A 7,895-nucleotide genomic window follows, 5' to 3' on the forward strand; every position below is an offset into this window, starting at 1 on the left:
GTAGAGGTGTGTAGGAGGGAGGTTCCTATGTGGTAGAGGTGTGTAGGAGGGAGGTTCCTATGTGGCAGAGGTGTGTAGGAGGGAGGTTCCTATGTGGCAGAGGTGTGTAGGAGGGAGGTTCCTATGTGGTAGAGGTGTGTAGGAGGGAGGTTACTAGGTGTGAGAAGGGCATGACACAAAGGAATATGTAGCATTGGGGAAAGTAGTGGTGTGTGTTAATTGTAGGTGTGCCCATGGGGCTGGGGATCAGATGTCTCTTCCGAGAGGCAGGTTGAGGTTTCCATGGTTAGAGTAGTGCAGAATTTATGCTGAGGCAGTGAGAAAGTAGAGGAAGATGGGTCAAGGGATCATGAGAGGAGGGGTGTGAGTAGTAGATCTGTACCAGTACTGAGGGAGGGGTCCTGAGAGGAGGGGTGTGAGTAGTAGATCTGTACCAGTACAGAGAGAGGAGTGGTGTTAGTAGTAGATCTGTACCAGTACAGAGGGAGGAGTGGTGTTAGTAGTAGATCTGTACCAGTACAGAGAGAGGAGGGGTGTGAGTAGTAGATCTGTACCAGTACAGAGGGAGTGGTCCTGAGGAGGGGTGTGAGTAGTAGATCTGTACCAGTACAGAGGGAGGGGTCCTGAGAGGAGGGGTGTGAGTAGTAGATCTGTACCAGTACAGAGAGAGGAGGGGTGTGAGTAGTAGATCTGTACCAGTACAGAGGGAGGAGTGGTGTTAGTAGTAGATCTGTACCAGTACAGAGGGAGGAGTGGTGTTAGTAGTAGATCTGTACCAGTACAGAGGGAGGGGTCCTGAGAGGAGGGGTGTGAGTAGTAGATCTGTACCAGTACAGAGGGAGGGATCCTGAGAGGAGGGGTGTGAGTAGTAGATCTGTACCAGTACAGAGGGAGGGATCCTGAGAGGAGGGGTGTGAGTAGTAGATCTGTACCAGTACAGAGGGAGGGATCCTGAGAGGAGGGGTGTGAGTAGTAGATCTGTACCAGTACAGAGGGAGGGATCCTGAGAGGAGGGGTGTGAGTAGTAGATCTGTACCAGTACAGAGGGAGGGATCCTGAGAGGAGGGGTGTGAGTAGTAGATCTGTACCTGTACAGATGAAGGGATCCTGAGAGGAGGGGTGTGAGTAGTAGATCTGTACCAGTACAGAGGCCAACAAGTGATACACGTTTCATTAAGATGGGGTTTTTATCATGTATATCAATGGTTATCAACTATACTGCAGGGATAGAACGTAAGTCACAGCAAATTGAGGTTGTGGTGGCAGCTGCAGAGAGTTACAGGGTGTGTTAATGGTGGTGGCAGCTGCAGAGAGTTACAGGTGTGTTAGAGTGGTGCAGCTGCAGAGAGGTATTTGGGTGTGTGTGATGATGAGAGAGTGAGAGTGAGAGTAGAGAGAGAGAGAGAGAGAGAGGTATATAAAGAGAGGGGTGGAGAAACAGGTACTCTGACAGCCAAAGGGGCAACATGGAACATTTTATCAAATGCAACAGTAATGTTGTTGTGACCATAATGAAGCAGAAGTAGTAGAATGGATGCTGTTTCCTGGACATGGTGAAGTCATGCTGCACGCCACACACACACTAGTTTCACCCACCGGGCTGTCGGTCCCTGTCTGTTTCCGGGTGCTGGTCACCACCTCCAGCTTGGCATTGTTTGGCACGCTGGCAAACCTCCACTGAAGCGACAGGTCCAGAACGTTCCTCTGAAATCTGTCAAAGGGATGGATGGATAGAGAGGGAGGGATGAGGCTTTAGTGAAAGAGCAGTGTCCTGAGCCCCGTATACAAAGGGCATGGACAGAGGGCACACACGACTAGCCATCCCTCCCCTCCACTAAATCACAGCTTCATCATAGTTCAGTTTGATGATTTGGGTACCAATACAAAACATCCACGGAAAATGTTGTAATAAAGAGGACATCTAGCTAGTCTTTCAGTTCACAGAGCTAGCCAGCTAACGTTAGCACGTCTAGAGACCAAGTTAGCTAGCTAGGCTAACAACAAAGCTCTCAACTCACTTTAAACCGTAGTCGTCAGGATTAATTCCATGTTTCTTGCAGACGTCTTCGAGGACCTAAATACAAAGTATTGGTTATCTATCAGCTAAACAAGTTAACTAGCAAAGCAACTTACTTTGTGCAGACAAAGAGAGAAAAACGAGCGGGCTAAACTGAACAGTCATTGTTCAGCCGACATGAAAAGATCACTCTCGTTTTCATAACCTAGAAAAGGGAGACAGTTATTTTAAACGCAGAATGGGAGAGCAGGAAATCAGCTTTATTACTACCTACCTGTAGCAAAGGTGTGTTTGGTGATATTTTTACGGTTTGTCTTCTTCCATTGGGAGTCAGAACTGTCACTGTTGTGCTGGCCGCCATTGTGGTGTGACGTGCGGTTGTTTGTTTGAATAAACTTTATTGACACAATTGTATTTATGGTCCACTGTGGTAGCATCAGCGTGTGTGTGACTATCTGTACCTGTGTGTGATATGGTATTGTGTTAAAGGGGACGCCAAGTGTGTGGTGATGGTGTGTTCCATTCTATTCGTGTCTGCTCTGCAGCAGAGGGGAGAGGGGTTGGTGGCAGGGGGAGGCAGATGAGAGAGAGATGGAGGGGAGCGAGGAGGAGGGTTTAAGAGGGCTGAACATTTTTCTGGTGCCTTCCTGGACTCATGGGGACTGGTGCCTTGATCTAGACATTCTGGTATGGTACACACACTCATACGCTCTCTCACACACACACACACACACACACACACACACACCCCAAGGAGTTCTAATTACTTCCAACTGCTCTCAGTCTTTAATGGGGGAGAGAAGGAGGAGGAGAGGTGAGAGAACAGGGGAGAGGAGAGAAGGGGGAGGAGGAAGGGTGAGATAACAGGGGAGAGGAGTGGAGGAGAGAAGGAGGAGGAGGAGGGGTGAGAGAACAGGGGAGGGGTGGAGGAGGGGTGAGAGAACAGGGGAGGGGTGTGGAGGAGAGAAGGAGGAGGAGGGGTGAGAGAACAGGGGAGAGGTGTGAGGAGAGAAGAGGAGGAGGAGGAGGTGAGAGAACAGGGGAGGGGTGTGGAGGAGAGAGAGGAGGAGGAGGAGGGTGAGAGAACAGGGGAGAGGTGTGGGAGGAGAGAAGGAGGAGGAGGGGTGAGAGAACAGGGAGGAGGTGTGGAGGAGAGAAGGAGGAGGAGGGAGGTGAGAGAACAGGGAGAGGAGTGGAGGAGAGAAGGAGGAGGAGGGGTGAGAGAACAGGGGAGGGGTGTGGAGGAGAGAGGAGGAGGAGGAGGAGGGTGAGAGAGAGAACAGGGAGAGAGGGGATGTGGAGGAGAGAAGGAGGAGGAGGGGTGAGAGAACAGGGGAGAGGTGTGGAGGAGAGAAGGAGGAGGAGGGGTGAGAGAACAGGGAGAGAGTGTGGAGGAGAGAAGGAGGAGGAGGGGTGAGAGAACAGGGGAGGGTGTGGAGGAGACAAGGAGGAGGAGGGGTGAGAGAACAGGGGAGAGGGTGTGGAGGAGAGAAGGAGGAGGAGGGGTGAGAGAACAGGGGAGAGGTGTGGAGGAGAGAAGGAGGGAGGAGGGGTGAGAGAACAGGGAGAGGTGTGGAGGAGAGAAGGAGGAGGAGGAGGTGAGATAACAGGGGAGGGGTGTGGAGGAGAGAAGGAGGAGGAGGGGTGAGAGAACAGGGGAGAGGTGGAGGAGAGAAGGAGGAGGAGAGGGGTGAGAGAACAGGGAGGGTGTGGAGGAGAGAAGGAGGAGGAGGGGTGAGAGAACAGGGGAGAGGTGTGGAGGAGAGAAGGAGGAGGAGGAGGGTGAGAGAACAGGGGAGAGGTGTGGAGGAGAGAAGGAGGAGGGAGGGGTGAGAGAACAGGGAGGGGTGTGGAGGAGAGAAGGAGGAGGGGAGGGGTGAGAGAACAGGGGAGAGGTGTGGAGGAGAGAAGGAGGAGGAGGGGTGAGAGAACAGGGAGAGGTGTGGAGGAGAGAAGGAGGAGGAGGGGTGAGAGAACAGGGAGAGGTGTGGAGGAGAGAAGGAGGAGGAGGGGTGAGAGAACAGGGGAGGGTGTGGAGGAGAGAAGGAGGAGGAGGGTGAGAGAACAGAGAGGTGTGGAGGAGAGAAGGAGGAGGAGGGGTGAGAGAACAGGGGAGGGTGTGGAGGAGAGAAGGAGGAGGAGGGGTGAGAGAACAGGGGAGGAGTGGAGGAGAGAGAGAGGAGGGTAAGAGAACAGGGAGAGGTGGAGGAGAGAAGGAGGAGGAGGGGTGAGAGAACAGGGAGGGTGTGGAGGAGAGAAGGAGGAGGAGGGTGAGAGAACAGGGGAGGGGTGGGAGGAGAGAAGGAGGAGGAGGGTGAGAGAACAGGGAGGGGTGGAGGAGAGAAGGAGGAGGAGGGTAAGAGAACAGGGGAGGGTGTGGAGAGAAGGAGGAGGAGAACAGGGGAGGAGTGTGGAGGAGAGAAAGAGGAGGAGGAGGGTGAGAGAACAGGGAGAGGTGTGGAGGAGAGAAGGAGGAGGAGGGGGTGAGAGAACAGGGGAGAGGAGTGGAGGAGAGAAGGAGGAGGAGGGGTGAGAGAACAGGGGAGAGGTGTGGAGGAGAGAAGGAGGAGGAGGGGTGAGAGAACAGGGGAGGGGCGTGGAGGAGAGAAGGAGGAGGAGGTGAGAGAACAGGGGGAGGGAGTGAGAGGAGGGTAAGAGAACAGGGGAGGGGTGTGGAGGAGAGAAGGAGGAGGAGGGGTGAGAGAACAGGGGAGAGGAGTGGAGGAGAGAAGGAGGAGGAGGGTGAGAGAACAGGGGAGAGGTGTGGAGGAGAGAAGGAGGAGGAGGGGTGAGAGAACAGGGGAGGGGTGTGGAGGAGAGAAGGAGGAGGAGGGGTGAGAGAACAGGGGAGAGGTGTGGAGGAGAGAAGGAGGAGGGAGGTGAGAGAACAGGGAGGGTGTGGAGGAGAGAAGGAGGAGGAGGGGTGAGAGAACAGGGGAGAGGTGTGGAGGAGAGAAGGAGGAGGAGGGGTGAGAGAACAGGGAGAGGGAGTGGAGGAGGAGGAAGGTGAGAGAACAGGGAGAGGGTGGAGGAGAGAAGGAGGAGGAGGGTGAGAGAACAGGAGAGGGGAGGAGGAGAGGATGAGAGAGAACAGGGGAGGGAGTGTGGAGGAGAGAAGGAGGAGGAGGGGTGAGAGAACAGGGGAGGGGTGTGGAGGAGAGAAGGAGGAGGAGGGGTGGAGAGAACAGGGAGGGGTGGAGGAGAGAAGGAGGAGGAGGTGAGAGAACAGGGAGGGGTGTGGAGGAGAGAAGGAGGAGGAGGGGTGAGAGAACAGGGGAGGGGTGGGGAGGAGGGGTAAGAGAACAGGGGAGAGGTGTGGAGGAGAGAAGGAGGAGGAGGGGTGAGAGAACAGGGGAGAGGTGTGGAGGAGAGAAGGAGGAGGAGGGGTGAGAGAACAGGGGAGAGGTGTGGAGGAGAGAAGGAGGAGGAGGGGTGAGAGAACAGGGGAGGGGTGGAGGAGAGAAGGAGGAGGAGGGGTGAGAGAACAGGGAGAGGTGGAGGAGAGAAGGAGGAGGGGTGAGAGAACAGGGGAGGGGTGTGGAGGAGAGAAGGAGGAGGAGGGGTGAGAGAACAGGGGAGAGGTGTGGAGGAGAGAAGGAGGAGGAGGGGTGAGAGAACAGGGGAGGGGTGTGGAGGAGAGAAGGAGGAGGAGGGGTGAGAGAACAGGGGAGGGTGTGGAGGAGAGAAGGAGGAGGAGGGGTGAGAGAACAGGGGAGAGGTGTGGAGGAGAGAAGGAGGAGGAGGGGTGAGAGAACAGGGGAGAGGTGTAGGAGAGAAGGAGGAGGAGGGTAAGAGAACAGGGGAGAGGTGTGGAGGAGAGAAGGAGGAGGAGGGGTGAGAGAACAGGGGAGGGGTGTGGAGGAGAGAAGGAGGAGGAGGGGTGAGAGAACAGGGGGGGGTGTGGGAGGAGAGAAGGAGGAGGAGGGGTGAGAGAACAGGGGAGGGGTGTGGAGGGAGAGAAGGAGGAGGGGTGAGAGAACAGGGGAGAGTGTGGAGGAGAGAAGGAGGAGGAGGGGTGAGAGAGAACAGGGGGGGGGTGTGGAGGAGAGAAGGAGGAGGAGGGGTGAGAGAACAGGGGAGAGGTGTGGAGGAGAGAAGGAGGAGGAGGGGGTGAGAGGAACAGGGAGGGGTGTGGAGGAGAGAAGGAGGAGGAGGGGTGAGAGAACAGGGGAGAGGTGTGGAGGAGAGAAGGAGGAGGGAGGGTGAGAGAACAGGGGAGAGGTGTGGAGGAGAGAAGGAGGAGGAGGGGTGAAGAGAACAGGGGAGGGGTGTGGAGGAGAGAAGGAGGAGGAGGGGTGAGAGAACAGGGGAGGGGTGTGGAGGAGAGAAGGAGGAGGAGGGGGTGAGAGAACAGGGGAGGGGTGTGGAGGAGAGAAGGAGGAGGAGGGGTGAGAGAACAGGGGAGGGGTGTGGAGGAGAGAAGGAGGAGGAGGGGTGAGAGAACAGGGGAGAGGTGTGGAGGAGAGAAGGAGGAGGAGGGTGAGAGAACAGGGGAGGGGTGTGGAGGAGAGAAGGAGGAGGAGGGTGAGAGAACAGGGGAGGGGTGGGAGGAGAGAAGGAGGAGGAGGGTGAGAGAACAGGGGAGGGGTGTGGAGGAGAGAAGGAGGAGGAGGGTGAGAGAACAGGGGAGAGGTGTGGAGGAGAGAAGGAGGAGGGGTGAGAGAACAGGGGAGGGGTGTGGAGGAGAGAAGGAGGAGGAGGGGTGAGAGAACAGGGGAGGGGTGTGGAGGAGAGAAGGAGGAGGAGGGTGAGAGAACAGGGGAGAGGTGTGGAGAGAAGGAGGAGGAGGGTGAGAGAACAGGGAGGGGTGGAGGAGAGGGTAAGAGAACAGGGGAGGGTGTGGAGGAGAGAAGGAGGAGGGGTGAGAGAACAGGGGAGGGGTGTGGAGGAGAGAAGGAGGAGGAGGGGTGAGAGAACAGGGGAGAGGTGTGGAGGAGAGAAGGAGGAGGAGGGTGAGAGAACAGGGGAGGGGTGTGGAGGAGGAGGAGTAAGAGAACAGGGGAGGGGTGTGGAGGAGAGAAGGAGGAGGAGGGGTGAGAGAACAGGGGAGAGGTGTGGAGGAGAGAAGGAGGAGGAGGGGTGAGAGAACAGGGGAGGGGTGTGGAGGAGAGAAGGAGGAGGAGGGGTGAGAGAACAGGGGAGGGGTGTGGAGGAGAGAAGGAGGAGGAGGGGTGAGAGAACAGGGGAGAGGTGTGGAGGAGAGAAGGAGGAGGAGGGGTGAGAGAACAGGGGAGAGGAGTGGAGGAGAGAAGGAGGAGGAGGGGTGAGAGAACAGGGGAGGGGTGTGGAGGAGAGAAGGAGGAGGAGGGGTGAGAGAACAGGGGGGGGGTGGAGTAGAGGAGAGAAGGAGGAGGAGGGGTGAGAGAACAGGGGAGGGGTGTGGAGGAGAGAAGGAGGAGGAGGGGTGAGAGAACAGGGGAGGGGTGTGGAGGAGAGAAGGAGGAGGAGGGGTGAGAGAACAGGGGAGGGGTGTAGAGGAGAGAAGGAGGAGGAGGGGTGAGAGAACAGGGGAGGGTGTGAGAGGAGAGAAGGAGGAGGAGGGTGAGAGAACAGGGGAGGGGTGTGGAGGAGAGAAGGAGGAGGAGGGGTGAGAGAACAGGGAGGGAGTGGAGGAGAGAGGAGGAGGAGGGTGAGAATGGGAGGAGGAGGAGGAGGGTGAGAGAACAGGGGAGGGGTGTGGAGGAGAGAAGGAGGAGGAGGGGTGAGAGAACAGGGGAGGGGTGTGGAGGAGAGAAGGAGGAGGAGGAGGTGAGAGAGAACAGGGGAGGAGTGTGGAGGAGAGAAGGAGGAGGAGGAGGGTGAGAGAACAGGGAGGGGTGTGGAGGAGAGAAGGAGGAGGAGGGTGAGAGAACAGGGGAGGAGTGGAGGAGAGAAGAGA

At 56.8% G+C, this 7,895-nt stretch overlaps 1 long non-coding RNA gene across 1 annotated transcript; it reads right to left on the reverse strand.

Moving 5' to 3' along the window:
* Positions 1 to 1,571: 1,571 nt before the first annotated feature.
* LOC118383164 (uncharacterized) lies at positions 1,572 to 2,537 on the reverse strand. Its single transcript, XR_004825495.2, has 3 exons — positions 2,292 to 2,537; positions 2,019 to 2,074; positions 1,572 to 1,711 (listed from the first exon to the last, which is right to left on the reverse strand). It is a non-coding gene; the product is annotated as an uncharacterized LOC118383164 (long non-coding RNA).
* Positions 2,538 to 7,895: the final 5,358 nt, after the last annotated feature.

Source organism: Oncorhynchus keta, unplaced genomic scaffold, assembly GCF_023373465.1.
Source record: "Oncorhynchus keta strain PuntledgeMale-10-30-2019 unplaced genomic scaffold, Oket_V2 Un_contig_21312_pilon_pilon, whole genome shotgun sequence".
NCBI lineage: Eukaryota > Metazoa > Chordata > Actinopteri > Salmoniformes > Salmonidae > Oncorhynchus > Oncorhynchus keta.